Raw genomic sequence first — 15325 nt, 5'->3', positions numbered from 1 at the left:
AATTCATGGCTGCCAGCGGCACGTGGCAGCTGCAAGAAGCGAGAGCTGGTGGCCAGCAGTGCAGCAGCCGACGTAGTGCCTGCAGCAGTCCCGCTGCCCAGGGAACCCTTGGCCCCGTGGCTGATGTCACAGAGTGGCTGGTTCCGGGTGCTGGGCACGGTGGATTCTAGGGGGGGGCGGGCAACATGGAGGGTTCCGAGCAGGAGGGGAGGCAGAAGCTGGGCTCGGACACCCCCAGCAGACCCCCGCTGAATGCTCTGCTTGCGGTACGAGGCTCTGCAGACCTCGTGGCAGGCAGCAGCGCCTGCCTCCCAGTGCTGCCTGCTAACAGCTAGCCGGGAAAACCAAGTGTGGCACCATAGCCTCTTTGGGAAGTTCACTGCCACCCCGCTCTGCGCAGCCGCTTGCCACCAGGTCCTTCCCAAAGAAACTGACACCGCAGAACGGAACTACTACAGGCAGTAGGCACCTGGTTGGGGGCTGAAGAGCCAATCTGCTTACAGCCGCGGCAGGCAAGCAGGGATGTGCAAGCCAAATCAACCAAGCATAACCAAGCACTGCCATCCTGTCCTGCACAAAGCACAGCGAAACACAGATGGAGCACGCTCCACACTGGTCTGTCTGCCACCGCAACGCCCTCTGACAGGCTCCGTGTCCTTGCTGTCTACCAGCTGCATTGCTCTTCTGGTCCAACACTGGTGCGGGCAGTCGCACTGCCTGCTATGCGTGGCCACAGACGTGCAATTGGAAGCAGCATGGCTTCATAGGCACTAGAAGACGTCCCCAAACAAACCGCACTCCACGCTGCTTTGGTTTTCAAAAATTGACCTGAAGGTGGTGCCCGATATCTGCTTAGAGCAGGCAGAAGGTGGCCTTGGAGAACGTCACTTGTCTTCTGTGGATACTCTGTGATGCCAGCAGCAGATTTTTGCAGGTGGTTAAGAGGGAATGGTGTGAGAGGTGGGCACACTTCAGCAATATGTGAAGGAAGAGCTGGGGTCATTCTGGGGAGAGCACTCTGGCAGAGACAGCTTTGCTTGTTTGGCTGAGCCCTGTCCCTAATCACCACAGCCCCCAAACAGGTAGTGCAGAGGGGATGTGCCTAGGTGGGAAGCAGCTCGGGGTATGCGTGGTCAAGCACCTCCAAGTCCTTCCTGACTCCAGCAGGTGGAGATGTGGCCGGTGGTTGGCAGGCCTGGTGCTCTTGTAAGGTCTGTGAATGCTGGGGCTGATCAGTCAGGTAGGCTGCAGCCACATGCCACCCACGGGACTGAAAAGGTCTCTGTCCTCTTGCTCGAGAGCTAGGCCAGCTTCAGGTTCGCTAGTGCACTGCGCACGCACACAGCGCTCCCACCAGGAGCTGGCCCGAGACACTCGGTCTTTCCAACTGCGGGGTCCCTATGACCTGTGTTCCCTTCTGCCATCGCCAGCAGCCAGGCCGCTAGACCCACCCCTCTAGCAGGTACAGAGCGGGGCCACACAGAAAAGGATGTGGAATGGCTCTCAAGAAGAAGGTCGGACAGGCTGTGGGGAGTAGGGACAGGGTTCAGCCAAACAAGCTAAGCAACCGGCACTTTGCTTATGCTCAAGGACGAGCTTCTTGAGCCCCCCTTCTCTCCATTTTCCACACTTATTCATCCCCCTCGACTTCCTTGGCTCCTCACTTTCTCTGCCCTTGTCTCCTCCCAATCAAGGGACCTAGCCCTGCCTACTAGTCCCCCTTGCTCCCAGGTCTGTCACATCTGGGAACAGATTAGGTCTTTCAGGGGCTGTTAGCTAGGTCATCTTGGCCTTGCGTGGCATTACTGCAGTGGTTTCCTGGCTACAGCTGTCCCTGCCAGAGTCCTCTCCCCAGAATGACCCCGGCTCTTCCTTCAGATATTGCTGAAGTCTGGCCACCTCTCACACCATTCCCCCTTAACTTCTGGTGACATCTGGCTCTTCCTCATGGCACTGTAACTCCTTCCAGCTTTCTTTCATCTTTCCATTTAGCAAAGGCTTCAACCAGGTCCTAATCATCATCCCCAGAGTTGTCTGCATGTCGCATCATTATTTTGCATCCTCTTGCTAGCCTCAATGTGCCAGTCTTCTTCATGCCATGGTGGCTCTGAGCACGCTCCTGTCTGACCAGCCATGGTGTCAGCCCTGCTGAGCGACTCTTGCCCTTTGTGCCCTCCTTGACTGCCTGCAGCCCCATTTTGCCGGGCGTGGAAATCCTTGCCTTGCGCACGAGAATGAATTGGACTCAGGCACGGTTAACTGTGAAACCTGGCAACTTTATTCCAAGAACTAAGTCAGCTTCAGCATTTGTGTGCACTGGGAAGTGTTGCGGAGGAAGAACCGGACTCGACACGATGATCAATGTGATCACGTACAAGCCGTTTATTAGCCTCAGATAGCTCACTTTTATATTCCCCACTACATACGCGGCGATTCCCCATTGGTGATAATCAATTTAACTCACATAGTAACTCGATTATGATTGGTGTGCGTCACTAGCTCACGCGCAGTGCTCGTGGCCTTCTTGCAGGCGGCAAGTTCCTCTTCGGCATCTGGGAGTTGTTTGTCTCTGCATTCTTACTTCCTCATTCCAACCGCAGTTTGTCCTCTGGATGCTCTTGCGGCCTTATGCTAAGGCTCTGCGGCCTTAGGCTAAGGCTTCATGGCCTTCTAGAGAAATGCTGGATTGCTCACATGTCCCCAGTCCTTTAATGCTTCATCCTCCACAGGGAGGAGAGCGGGCAGCACAGAGCAGGCCTTTGATGCTGAGGCTGCCTTTGGAGCAGCAGGCATTGCCCCAGAAGGAAATGATCATGGTCCAGTGCAGCCTGCGCTGGTTCCTGTTGATCCTGCTCCTCAAGCCTTTTTTCCCCTGAGGAACTGCAGGAGCTCCTTCAGAAGAGTAAAGAATTCCACCAGCTTCTGGCGTGGAAATGGACAGGAGCTAATGCTGCCCGACTGTGTTGGTGCTGGTGTTGGCCTTGGCCTCTGAGAGGGGCTTGAGGTGGAGAGAAAATGACTCCATGGCTGTGCTGTTGGACTATCTCTTCTTGCTGAGCGCAGTCCCATCTGTAGCAGGATCCAGTCGTAGAAGTGCTGCGTGGAGGTGTAGACTCCAGGCTGGTTTGGTCTGGCACAGCCTCTCCCCCAGCTGGTCACTCCAACAAGCCAGAAGTAGTCGTAGGTGTTATCTTTGCAGACCAGAGGACCACCGCTGTCACCCTGCAGCGGAGGAGAGAGGGTTAAGGTGGTGTGGGGTGGCCCCGGTCAGCACTCTGGCTGGCTCCTTCTCTCCCGCAGCAGCTGCCAGAGCTGTCCTGACTGCACACAAAGGCTCTGCTCAGGTGCTGGAGCCTACAGAAGCTTGTCTGGCAGGGGGTGGTGGGCCAGTCAGGCAGGGCTCTCTCTCTGTCCTCTTTGCACAGTGATCCTGGATGTGTGGAAGGGGGATGTTGCAGGACTGGGCTCTGGAGCTGTGGGCTGCCCAGAGCACTAGATGGGTTTTGTGGGCAGAGAGCCAGGCCTCTGGGACAAGGGCGGCCCTGGGCAAGGACCTGCATCTGGGCAAGGGGAGGTGAACCCCAAGAGTGGAGGGGACCCAGCAGTGGCAGGCTGACTTGCCAGGCAAAGCACGCGCTGGGGCAGGTTTGGGCGGTTGCCACAGGGCTGCCTGTGCTGTTGGGGGTGGACTTGTAGCACGCTCCTACCTGGCAGGTGTCGATGCCGCCCTGCGGATAGCCAGCACACAAGTTGTGGCTGTGGATGGCCCCTCCGTACCAGCGGCTGCTGTTGCAGAGCTTGATATCGATGAGGCGGACCTTGGCCTCCTGCAGGACATAACTTGGTCCCCCAGCTGTCAGCACAGAAAGGAGTTAACAGCCAGCAGCTCGCTGCCAGTTCTCCTCTCCTCCCCCCCACCCCCCCGGCGTCTGGCTGAAGCCCTGCCCTAGGGCTGGGCTTTGCGTCTCCAGAGGCACTGTGCCGCTGCTGTCTCCCTTCTGTCTTGCTTGGGGTAATGGGCCAGGCCCACCTCTCCATCGGCATGCACCCCGCAGCCCGACTCTGGCTTTCGCCTCTGCTGTCAGGAAGCCCACCCCGCCTCCCCAGTGTGCCCAGCCTGCGCTCAGGACACCACTCCCTTTTGAGAACTCACCTCTTGCAGTCGTGGAACCCCAGCCACTGACGTAGCAGCTTCTCAGCTGCGACACTCTCAGCCAGGCGTCGGGCACACAGGCAAGCTGCACGTAGTAGCCGCACAGGACAGGCTGGTCCAATTCCAGCAAGGCAATGTCGTTCCTCTGCGTGATGTTGTTGTAGTGCTCGTGAACCAGTAGCCGCTTAATAGTGCGCACTTGGGTCTCAGGGCCCAGCTGAGTCAAGTGGCTGGCCCCGATCACCACGTGCCACATGGTGATGTGCCTGCAAGGCAGGTGGAGAGAGGGGTCAGAGGGAGCGCAGCCACGTGCTGCAAGCAGCCCAGCAGTTGCCTGCCTTCTGCTGCACAGGGCAGAGAGGAAGGCAGCGCTACGGAGGGTGCGACTGCCCTAGCACGCCTTGGGCACAAGGAGTGTCGGGCGGGAGGCTGCTAGGAAGCCGTGGCGTGAGCCCAGCCCTCTCGCGAGCAGTCTCTCAGCTGGGCTTGGCAGTGCCCAGGCACTGGGCGTGCTGCAAGGAAGCGGGATGGCGCTAGCACGTGCTGCTGTGGAGCGGGCACGTGCTAGTGCTGTGGGGCTGTTCCCTGGTCCTCCTTACCCGGGCGTGATGAAGCAGTGGGCTGCTGTCAGCACCCACTGTGGGCTGATGAGCGACCCTCCGCAGACATGCGCTATGCCTCCTATGATGGGCTTCTGGATGCTGACGATCCAGGGCCAGGCCCCTAGCTGGGCATCGGTGCCACCCACGACGCGTGACATGCCGTAGTAAGAATCCATGGGCCGGTGCCCGCAGGTCCCTCTGTAAGCAGAAACTGATGAATGTCCTGCTCGGTGGCTTGCTGCTGTTGAGGCTGCAGGTCAGCCCCCTTCCCCCCCACCAGGCGCTGCATGGACAGCAGGACCGCGGAACCCTGTGGGGCATGCGTCCATCTACCCCTGTTTGTGCTTGAGCCCCGTAGGCGAGTTGTGCCAGCGGCCTGGCTGCTGGCAAGGAACTGAGGCTCCCACATGGCGTTTGGGAAGCTTTGGTGTGGCCAGGGGGAAAAGCGAGCACCCGCCAGTGAAGCCCACAAGGGCTGCCCCAGCTCCCTCCCAGAGCCTCGGGCCACTTACCCACAGTTGTCCCACATGCCGTACGCCGGCCAGCACACGGCCAGCAGGACCAGGACGGGGAGAAAATTCATGGCTGCCAGCGGCACGTGGCAGCTGCAAGAAGCGAGAGCTGGTGGCCAGCAGTGCAGCAGCCGACGTAGTGCCTGCAGCAGTCCCGCTGCCCAGGGAACCCTTGGCCCCGTGGCTGATGTCACAGAGTGGCTGGTTCCGGGTGCTGGGCACGGTGGATTCTAGGGGGGGGTGGGCAACATGGAGGGTTCCGAGCAGGAGGGGAGGCAGAAGCTGGGCTCGGACACCCCCAGCAGACCCCCGCTGAATGCTCTGCTTGCGGGACGAGGCTCTGCAGACCTCGTGGCAGGCAGCAGCGCCTGCCTCCCAGTGCTGCCTGCTAACAGCTAGCCGGCAAAACCAAGTGTGGCACCATAGCCTCTTTGGGAAGTTCACTGCCACCCCGCTCTGCGCAGCCGCTTGCCACCAGGTCCTTCCCAAAGAAACTGACACCGCAGAACGGAACTACTACAGGCAGTAGGCACCTGGTTGGGGGCTGAAGAGCCAATCTGCTTACAGCTGCGGCAGGCAAGCAGGGATGTGCAAGCCAAATCAACCAAGTATAGCCAAGCACTGCCATCCTGTCCTGCACAAAGCACAGCGAAACACAGATGGAGCACGCTCCACGCTGGCTCTGTCTGCCACCGCAACGCCCTCTGACAGGCTCCGTGTCCTTGCTGTCTACCAGCTACATTGCTCTTCTGGGCCAACACTGGTGCGGGCAGTCGCACTGCCTGCTATGCGTGGCCACAGACGTGCAATTGGAAGCAGCATGGCTTCATAGGCACTAGAAGACGTCCCCAAACAAACCGCACTCCACGCTGCTTTGGTTTTCAAAAATTGACCTGAAGGTGGTGCCCGATATCTGCTTAGAGCAGGCAGAAGGTGGCCTTGGAGAACGTCACTTGTCTTCTGTGGATACTCTGTGATGCCAGCAGCAGATTTTTGCAGGTGGTTAAGAGGGAATGGTGTGAGAGGTGGGCACACTTCAGCAATATGTGAAGGAAGAGCTGGGGTCATTCTGGGGAGAGCACTCTGGCAGAGACAGCTTTGCTTGTTTGGCTGAGCCCTGTCCCTAATCACCACAGCCCCCAAACAGGTAGTGCAGAGGGGATGTGCCTAGGTGGGAAGCAGCTCGGGGTATGCGTGGTCAAGCACCTCCAAGTCCTTCCTGACTCCAGCAGGTGGAGATGTGGCCGGTGGTTGGCAGGCCTGGTGCTCTTGTAAGGTCTGTGAATGCTGGGGCTGATCAGTCAGGTAGGCTGCAGCCACATGCCACCCACGGGACTGAAAAGGTCTCTGTCCTCTTGCTCGAGAGCTAGGCCAGCTTCAGGTTCGCTAGTGCACTGCGCACGCACACAGCGCTCCCACCAGGAGCTGGCCCGAGACACTCGGTCTTTCCAACTGCGGGGTCCCTATGACCTGTGTTCCCTTCTGCCATCGCCAGCAGCCAGGCCGCTAGACCCACCCCTCTAGCAGGTACAGAGCGGGGCCACACAGAAAAGGATGTGGAATGGCTCTCAAGAAGAAGGTCGGACAGGCTGTGGGGAGTAGGGACAGGGTTCAGCCAAACAAGCTAAGCAACCGGCACTTTGCTTATGCTCAAGGACGAGCTTCTTGAGCCCCCCTTCTCTCCATTTTCCACACTTATTCATCCCCCTCGACTTCCTAGGCTCCTCACTTTCTCTGCCCTTGTCTCCTCCCAATCAAGGGACCTAGCCCCGCCTACTAGTCCCCCTTGCTCCCAGGTCTGTCACATCTGGGAACAGATTGGGTCTTTCAGGGGCTGTTAGCTAGGTCATCTTGGCCTTGCGTGGCATTACTGCAGTGGTTTCCTGGCTACAGCTGTCCCTGCCAGAGTCCTCTCCCCAGAATGACCCCGGCTCTTCCTTCAGATATTGCTGAAGTCTGGCCACCTCTCACACCATTCCCCCTTAACTTCTGGTGACATCTGGCTCTTCCTCATGGCACTGTAACTCCTGCCAGCTTTCTTTCATCTTTCCATTTAGCAAAGGCTTCAACCAGGTCCTAATCATCATCCCCAGAGTTGTCTGCATGTCGCATCATTATTTTGCATCCTCTTGCTAGCCTCAATGTGCCAGTCTTCTTCATGCCATGGTGGCTCTGAGCACGCTCCTGTCTGACCAGCCATGGTGTCAGCCCTGCTGAGCGACTCTTGCCCTTTGTGCCCTCCTTGACTGCCTGCAGCCCCATTTTGCCGGGCGTGGAAATCCTTGCCTTGCGCACGAGAGTGAATTGGACTCAGGCACGGTTAACTGTGAAACCTGGCAACTTTATTCCAAGAACTAAGTCAGCTTCAGCATTTGTGTGCACTGGGAAGTGTTGCGGAGGAAGAACCGGACTCGACACGATGATCAATGTGATCACGTACAAGCCGTTTATTAGCCTCAGATAGCTCACTTTTATATTCCCCACTACATACGCGGCGATTCCCCATTGGTGATAATCAATTTAACTCACATAGTAACTCGATTATGATTGGTGTGCGTCACTAGCTCACGCGCAGTGCTCGTGGCCTTCTTGCAGGCGGCAAGTTCCTCTTCGGCATCTGGGAGTTGTTTGTCTCTGCATTCTTACTTCCTCATTCCAACCGCAGTTTGTCCTCTGGATGCTCTTGCGGCCTTATGCTAAGGCTCTGCGGCCTTAGGCTAAGGCTTCATGGCCTTCTAGAGAAATGCTGGATTGCTCACATGTCCCCAGTCCTTTAATGCTTCATCCTCCACAGGGAGGAGAGCGGGCAGCACAGAGCAGGCCTTTGATGCTGAGGCTGCCTTTGGAGCAGCAGGCATTGCCCCAGAAGGAAATGATCATGGTCCAGTGCAGCCTGCGCTGGTTCCTGTTGATCCTGCTCCTCAAGCCTTTTTTCCCCTGAGGAACTGCAGGAGCTCCTTCAGAAGAGTAAAGAATTCCACCAGCTTCTGGCGTGGAAATGGACAGGAGCTAATGCTGCCCGACTGTGTTGGTGCTGGTGTTGGCCTTGGCCTCTGAGAGGGGCTTGAGGTGGAGAGAAAATGACTCCATGGCTGTGCTGTTGGACTATCTCTTCTTGCTGAGCGCAGTCCCATCTGTAGCAGGATCCAGTCGTAGAAGTGCTGCGTGGAGGTGTAGACTCCAGGCTGGTTTGGTCTGGCACAGCCTCTCCCCCAGCTGGTCACTCCAACAAGCCAGAAGTAGTCGTAGGTGTTATCTTTGCAGACCAGAGGACCACCGCTGTCACCCTGCAGCGGAGGAGAGAGGGTTAAGGTGGTGTGGGGTGGCCCCGGTCAGCACTCTGGCTGGCTCCTTCTCTCCCGCAGCAGCTGCCAGAGCTGTCCTGACTGCACACAAAGGCTCTGCTCAGGTGCTGGATCCTACAGAAGCTTGTCTGGCAGGGGGTGGTGGGCCAGTCAGGCAGGGCTCTCTCTCTGTCCTCTTTGCACAGTGATCCTGGATGTGTGGAAGGGGGATGTTGCAGGACTGGGCTCTGGAGCTGTGGGCTGCCCAGAGCACTAGATGGGCTTTGTGGGCAGAGAGCCAGGCCTCTGGGACAAGGGCGGCCCTGGGCAAGGACCTGCATCTGGGCAAGGGGAGGTGAACCCCAAGAGTGGAGGGGACCCAGCAGTGGCAGGCTGACTTGCCAGGCAAAGCACGCGCTGGGGCAGGTTTGGGCGGTTGCCACAGGGCTGCCTGTGCTGTTGGGGGTGGACTTGTAGCACGCTCCTACCTGGCAGGTGTCGATGCCGCCCTGCGGATAGCCAGCACACAAGTTGTGGCTGTGGATGGCCCCTCCGTACCAGCGGCTGCTGTTGCAGAGCTTGATATCGATGAGGTGGACCTTGGCCTCCTGCAGGACATAACTTGGTCCCCCAGCTGTCAGCACAGAAAGGAGTTAACGGCCAGCAGCTCGCTGCCAGTTCTCCTCTCCTCCCCCCCACCCCCCCGGTGTCTGGCTGAAGCCCTGCCCTAGGGCTGGGCTTTGCGTCTCCAGAGGCACTGTGCCGCTGCTGTCTCCCTTCTGTCTTGCTTGGGGTAATGGGCCAGGCCCACCTCTCCATCGGCATGCACCCCGCAGCCCGACTCTGGCTTTCGCCTCTGCTGTCAGGAAGCCCACCCCGCCTCCCCAGTGTGCCCAGCCTGCGCTCAGGACACCACTCCCTTTTGGGAACTCACCTCTTGCAGTCGTGGAACCCCAGCCACTGACGTAGCAGCTTCTCAGCTGCGACACTCTCAGCCAGGCGTCGGGCACACAGGCAAGCTGCACGTAGTAGCCGCACAGGACAGGCTGGTCCAATTCCAGCAAGGCAATGTCGTTCCTCTGCGTGATGTTGTTGTAGTGCTCGTGAACCAGTAGCCGCTTAATAGTGCGCACTTGGGTCTCAGGGCCCAGCTGAGTCAAGTGGCTGGCCCCGATCACCACGTGCCACATGGTGATGTGCCTGCAAGGCAGGTGGAGAGAGGGGTCAGAGGGAGCGCAGCCACGTGCTGCAAGCAGCCCAGCAGTTGCCTGTCTTCTGCTGCACAGGGCAGAGAGGAAGGCAGCGCTAGGGAGGGTGCGACTGCCCTAGCACGCCTTGGGCACAAGGAGTGTCGGGCGGGAGGCTGCTAGGAAGCCGTGGCGTGAGCCCAGCCCTCTCGCGAGCAGTCTCTCAGCTGGGCTTGGCAGTGCCCAGGCACTGGGCGTGCTGCAAGGAAGCGAGATGGCGCTAGCACGTGCTGCTGTGGAGCGGGCACGTGCTAGTGCTGTGGGGCTGTTCCCTGGTCCTCCTTACCCGGGCGTGATGAAGCAGTGGGCTGCTGTCAGCACCCACTGTGGGCTGATGAGCGACCCTCCGCAGACATGCGCTATGCCTCCTATGATGGGCTTCTGGATGCTGACGATCCAGGGCCAGGCCCCTAGCTGAGCATCGGTGCCACCCACGATGCGTGACATGCCGTAGTAAGAATCCATGGGCCGGTGCCCGCAGGTCCCTCTGTAAACAGAAACTGATGAATGTCCTGCTCGGTGGCTTGCTGCTGTTGAGGCTGCAGGTCAGCCCCCTTCCCCCCCACCAGGCGCTGCATGGACAGCAGGGCCGCGGAACCCTGTGGGGCATGCGTCCATCTACCCCTGTTTGTGCTTGAGCCCCGTAGGCGAGTTGTGCCAGCGGCCTGGCTGCTGGCAAGGAACTGAGGCTCCCACATGGCGTTTGGGAAGCTTTGGTGTGGCCAGGGGGAAAAGCAAGCACCCGCCAGTGAAGCCCACAAGGGCTGCCCCAGCTCCCTCCCAGAGCCTCGGGCCACTTACCCACAGTTGTCCCACATGCCGTACGCCGGCCAGCACACGGCCAGCAGGACCAGGACGGGGAGAAAATTCATGGCTGCCAGCGGCACGTGGCAGCTGCAAGAAGCGAGAGCTGGTGGCCAGCAGTGCAGCAGCCGACGTAGTGCCTGCAGCAGTCCCGCTGCCCAGGGAACCCTTGGCCCCGTGGCTGATGTCACAGAGTGGCTGGTTCCGGGTGCTGGGCACGGTGGATTCTAGGGGGGGGCGGGCAACATGGAGGGTTCCGAGCAAGAGGGGAGGCAGAAGCTGGGCTCGGACACCCCCAGCAGACCCCCGCTGAATGCTCTGCTTGCGGTACGAGGCTCTGCAGACCTCGTGGCAGGCAGCAGCGCCTGCCTCCCAGTGCTGCCTGCTAACAGCTAGCCGGGAAAACCAAGTGTGGCACCATAGCCTCTTTGGGAAGTTCACTGCCACCCCGCTCTGCGCAGCCGCTTGCCACCAGGTCCTTCCCAAAGAAACTGACACCGCAGAACGGAACTACTACAGGCAGTAGGCACCTGGTTGGGGGCTGAAGAGCCAATCTGCTTACAGCCGCGGCAGGCAAGCAGGGATGTGCAAGCCAAATCAACCAAGCATAACCAAGCACTGCCATCCTGTCCTGCACAAAGCACAGCGAAACACAGATGGAGCACGCTCCACACTGGTCTGTCTGCCACCGCAGCGCCCTCTGACAGGCTCCGTGTCCTTGCTGTCTACCAGCTGCATTGCTCTTCTGGTCCAACACTGGTGCGGGCAGTCGCACTGCCTGCTATGCGTGGCCACAGACGTGCAATTGGAAGCAGCATGGCTTCATAGGCACTAGAAGACGTCCCCAAACAAACCGCACTCCACGCTGCTTTGGTTTTCAAAAATTGACCTGAAGGTGGTGCCCGATATCTGCTTAGAGCAGGCAGAAGGTGGCCTTGGAGAACGTCACTTGTCTTCTGTGGATACTCTGTGATGCCAGCAGCAGATTTTTGCAGGTGGTTAAGAGGGAATGGTGTGAGAGGTGGGCACACTTCAGCAATATGTGAAGGAAGAGCTGGGGTCATTCTGGGGAGAGCACTCTGGCAGAGACAGCTTTGCTTGTTTGGCTGAGCCCTGTCCCTAATCACCACAGCCCCCAAACAGGTAGTGCAGAGGGGATGTGCCTAGGTGGGAAGCAGCTCGGGGTATGCGTGGTCAAGCACCTCCAAGTCCTTCCTGACTCCAGCAGGTGGAGATGTGGCCGGTGGTTGGCAGGCCTGGTGCTCTTGTAAGGTCTGTGAATGCTGGGGCTGATCAGTCAGGTAGGCTGCAGCCACATGCCACCCACGGGACTGAAAAGGTCTCTGTCCTCTTGCTCGAGAGCTAGGCCAGCTTCAGGTTCGCTAGTGCACTGCGCACGCACACAGCGCTCCCACCAGGAGCTGGCCCGAGACACTCGGTCTTTCCAACTGCGGGGTCCCTATGACCTGTGTTCCCTTCTGCCATCGCCAGCAGCCAGGCCGCTAGACCCACCCCTCTAGCAGGTACAGAGCGGGGCCACACAGAAAAGGATGTGGAATGGCTCTCAAGAAGAAGGTCGGACAGGCTGTGGGGAGTAGGGACAGGGTTCAGCCAAACAAGCTAAGCAACCGGCACTTTGCTTATGCTCAAGGACGAGCTTCTTGAGCCCCCCTTCTCTCCATTTTCCACACTTATTCATCCCCCTCGACTTCCTTGGCTCCTCACTTTCTCTGCCCTTGTCTCCTCCCAATCAAGGGACCTAGCCCCGCCTACTAGTCCCCCTTGCTCCCAGGTCTGTCACATCTGGGAACAGATTAGGTCTTTCAGGGGCTGTTAGCTAGGTCATCTTGGCCTTGCGTGGCATTACTGCAGTGGTTTCCTGGCTACAGCTGTCCCTGCCAGAGTCCTCTCCCCAGAATGACCCCGGCTCTTCCTTCAGATATTGCTGAAGTCTGGCCACCTCTCACACCATTCCCCCTTAACTTCTGGTGACATCTGGCTCTTCCTCATGGCACTGTAACTCCTGCCAGCTTTCTTTCATCTTTCCATTTAGCAAAGGCTTCAACCAGGTCCTAATCATCATCCCCAGAGTTGTCTGCATGTCGCATCATTATTTTGCATCCTCTTGCTAGCCTCAATGTGCCAGTCTTCTTCATGCCATGGTGGCTCTGAGCACGCTCCTGTCTGACCAGCCATGGTGTCAGCCCTGCTGAGCGACTCTTGCCCTTTGTGCCCTCCTTGACTGCCTGCAGCCCCATTTTGCCGGGCGTGGAAATCCTTGCCTTGCGCACGAGAATGAATTGGACTCAGGCACGGTTAACTGTGAAACCTGGCAACTTTATTCCAAGAACTAAGTCAGCTTCAGCATTTGTGTGCACTGGGAAGTGTTGCGGAGGAAGAACCGGACTCGACACGATGATCAATGTGATCACGTACAAGCCGTTTATTAGCCTCAGATAGCTCACTTTTATATTCCCCACTACATACGCGGCGATTCCCCATTGGTGATAATCAATTTAACTCACATAGTAACTCGATTATGATTGGTGTGCGTCACTAGCTCACGCGCAGTGCTCGTGGCCTTCTTGCAGGCGGCAAGTTCCTCTTCGGCATCTGGGAGTTGTTTGTCTCTGCATTCTTACTTCCTCATTCCAACCGCAGTTTGTCCTCTGGATGCTCTTGCGGCCTTATGCTAAGGCTCTGCGGCCTTAGGCTAAGGCTTCATGGCCTTCTAGAGAAATGCTGGATTGCTCACATGTCCCCAGTCCTTTAATGCTTCATCCTCCACAGGGAGGAGAGCGGGCAGCACAGAGCAGGCCTTTGATGCTGAGGCTGCCTTTGGAGCAGCAGGCATTGCCCCAGAAGGAAATGATCATGGTCCAGTGCAGCCTGCGCTGGTTCCTGTTGATCCTGCTCCTCAAGCCTTTTTTCCCCTGAGGAACTGCAGGAGCTCCTTCAGAAGAGTAAAGAATTCCACCAGCTTCTGGCGTGGAAATGGACAGGAGCTAATGCTGCCCGACTGTGTTGGTGTTGGCCTTGGCCTCTGAGAGGGGCTTGAGGTGGAGAGAAAATGACTCCATGGCTGTGCTGTTGGACTATCTCTTCTTGCTGAGCGCAGTCCCATCTGTAGCAGGATCCAGTCGTAGAAGTGCTGCGTGGAGGTGTAGACTCCAGGCTGGTTTGGTCTGGCACAGCCTCTCCCCCAGCTGGTCACTCCAACAAGCCAGAAGTAGTCGTAGGTGTTATCTTTGCAGACCAGAGGACCACCGCTGTCACCCTGCAGCGGAGGAGAGAGGGTTAAGGTGGTGTGGGGTGGCCCCGGTCAGCACTCTGGCTGGCTCCTTCTCTCCCGCAGCAGCTGCCAGAGCTGTCCTGACTGCACACAAAGGCTCTGCTCAGGTGCTGGAGCCTACAGAAGCTTGTCTGGCAGGGGGTGGTGGGCCAGTCAGGCAGGGCTCTCTCTCTGTCCTCTTTGCACAGTGATCCTGGATGTGTGGAAGGGGGATGTTGCAGGACTGGGCTCTGGAGCTGTGGGCTGCCCAGAGCACTAGATGGGCTTTGTGGGCAGAGAGCCAGGCCTCTGGGACAAGGGCGGCCCTGGGCAAGGACCTGCATCTGGGCAAGGGGAGGTGAACCCCAAGAGTGGAGGGGACCCAGCAGTGGCAGGCTGACTTGCCAGGCAAAGCACGCGCTGGGGCAGGTTTGGGCGGTTGCCACAGGGCTGCCTGTGCTGTTGGGGGTGGACTTGTAGCACGCTCCTACCTGGCAGGTGTCGATGCCGCCCTGCGGATAGCCAGCACACAAGTTGTGGCTGTGGATGGCCCCTCCGTACCAGCGGCTGCTGTTGCAGAGCTTGATATCGATGAGGCGGACCTTGGCCTCCTGCAGGACATAACTTGGTCCCCCAGCTGTCAGCACAGAAAGGAGTTAACAGCCAGCAGCTCGCTGCCAGTTCTCCTCTCCTCCCCCCCACCCCCCCGGTGTCTGGCTGAAGCCCTGCCCTAGGGCTGGGCTTTGCGTCTCCAGAGGCACTGTGCCGCTGCTGTCTCCCTTCTGTCTTGCTTGGGGTAATGGGCCAGGCCCACCTCTCCATCGGCATGCACCCCGCAGCCCGACTCTGGCTTTCGCCTCTGCTGTCAGGAAGCCCACCCCGCCTCCCCAGTGTGCCCAGCCTGCGCTCAGGACACCACTCCCTTTTGGGAACTCACCTCTTGCAGTCTTGGAACCCCAGCCACTGACGTAGCAGCTTCTCAGCTGCGACACTCTCAGCCAGGCGTCGGGCACACAGGCAAGCTGCACGTAGTAGCCGCACAGGACAGGCTGGTCCAATTCCAGCAAGGCAATGTCGTTCCTCTGCGTGATGTTGTTGTAGTGCTCGTGAACCAGTAGCCGCTTAATAGTGCGCACTTGGGTCTCAGGGCCCAGCTGAGTCAAGTGGCTGGCCCCGATCACCACGTGCCACATGGTGATGTGCCTGCAAGGCAGGTGGAGAGAGGGGTCAGAGGGAGCGCAGCCACGTGCTGCAAGCAGCCCAGCAGTTGCCTGCCTTCTGCTGCACAGGGCAGAGAGGAAGGCAGCGCTACGGAGGGTGCGACTGCCCTAGCACGCCTTGGGCACAAGGAGTGTCGGGCGGGAGGCTGCTAGGAAGCCGTGGCGTGAGCCCAGCCCTCTCGCGAGCAGTCTCTCAGCTGGGCTTGGCAGTGCCCAGGCACTGGGCGTGCTG

Source organism: Opisthocomus hoazin, chromosome 29, assembly GCF_030867145.1.
Source record: "Opisthocomus hoazin isolate bOpiHoa1 chromosome 29, bOpiHoa1.hap1, whole genome shotgun sequence".
NCBI classification, from domain to species: Eukaryota; Metazoa; Chordata; class Aves; order Opisthocomiformes; family Opisthocomidae; genus Opisthocomus; species Opisthocomus hoazin.
Note: the sequence above shows the minus strand (reverse complement) of the source record.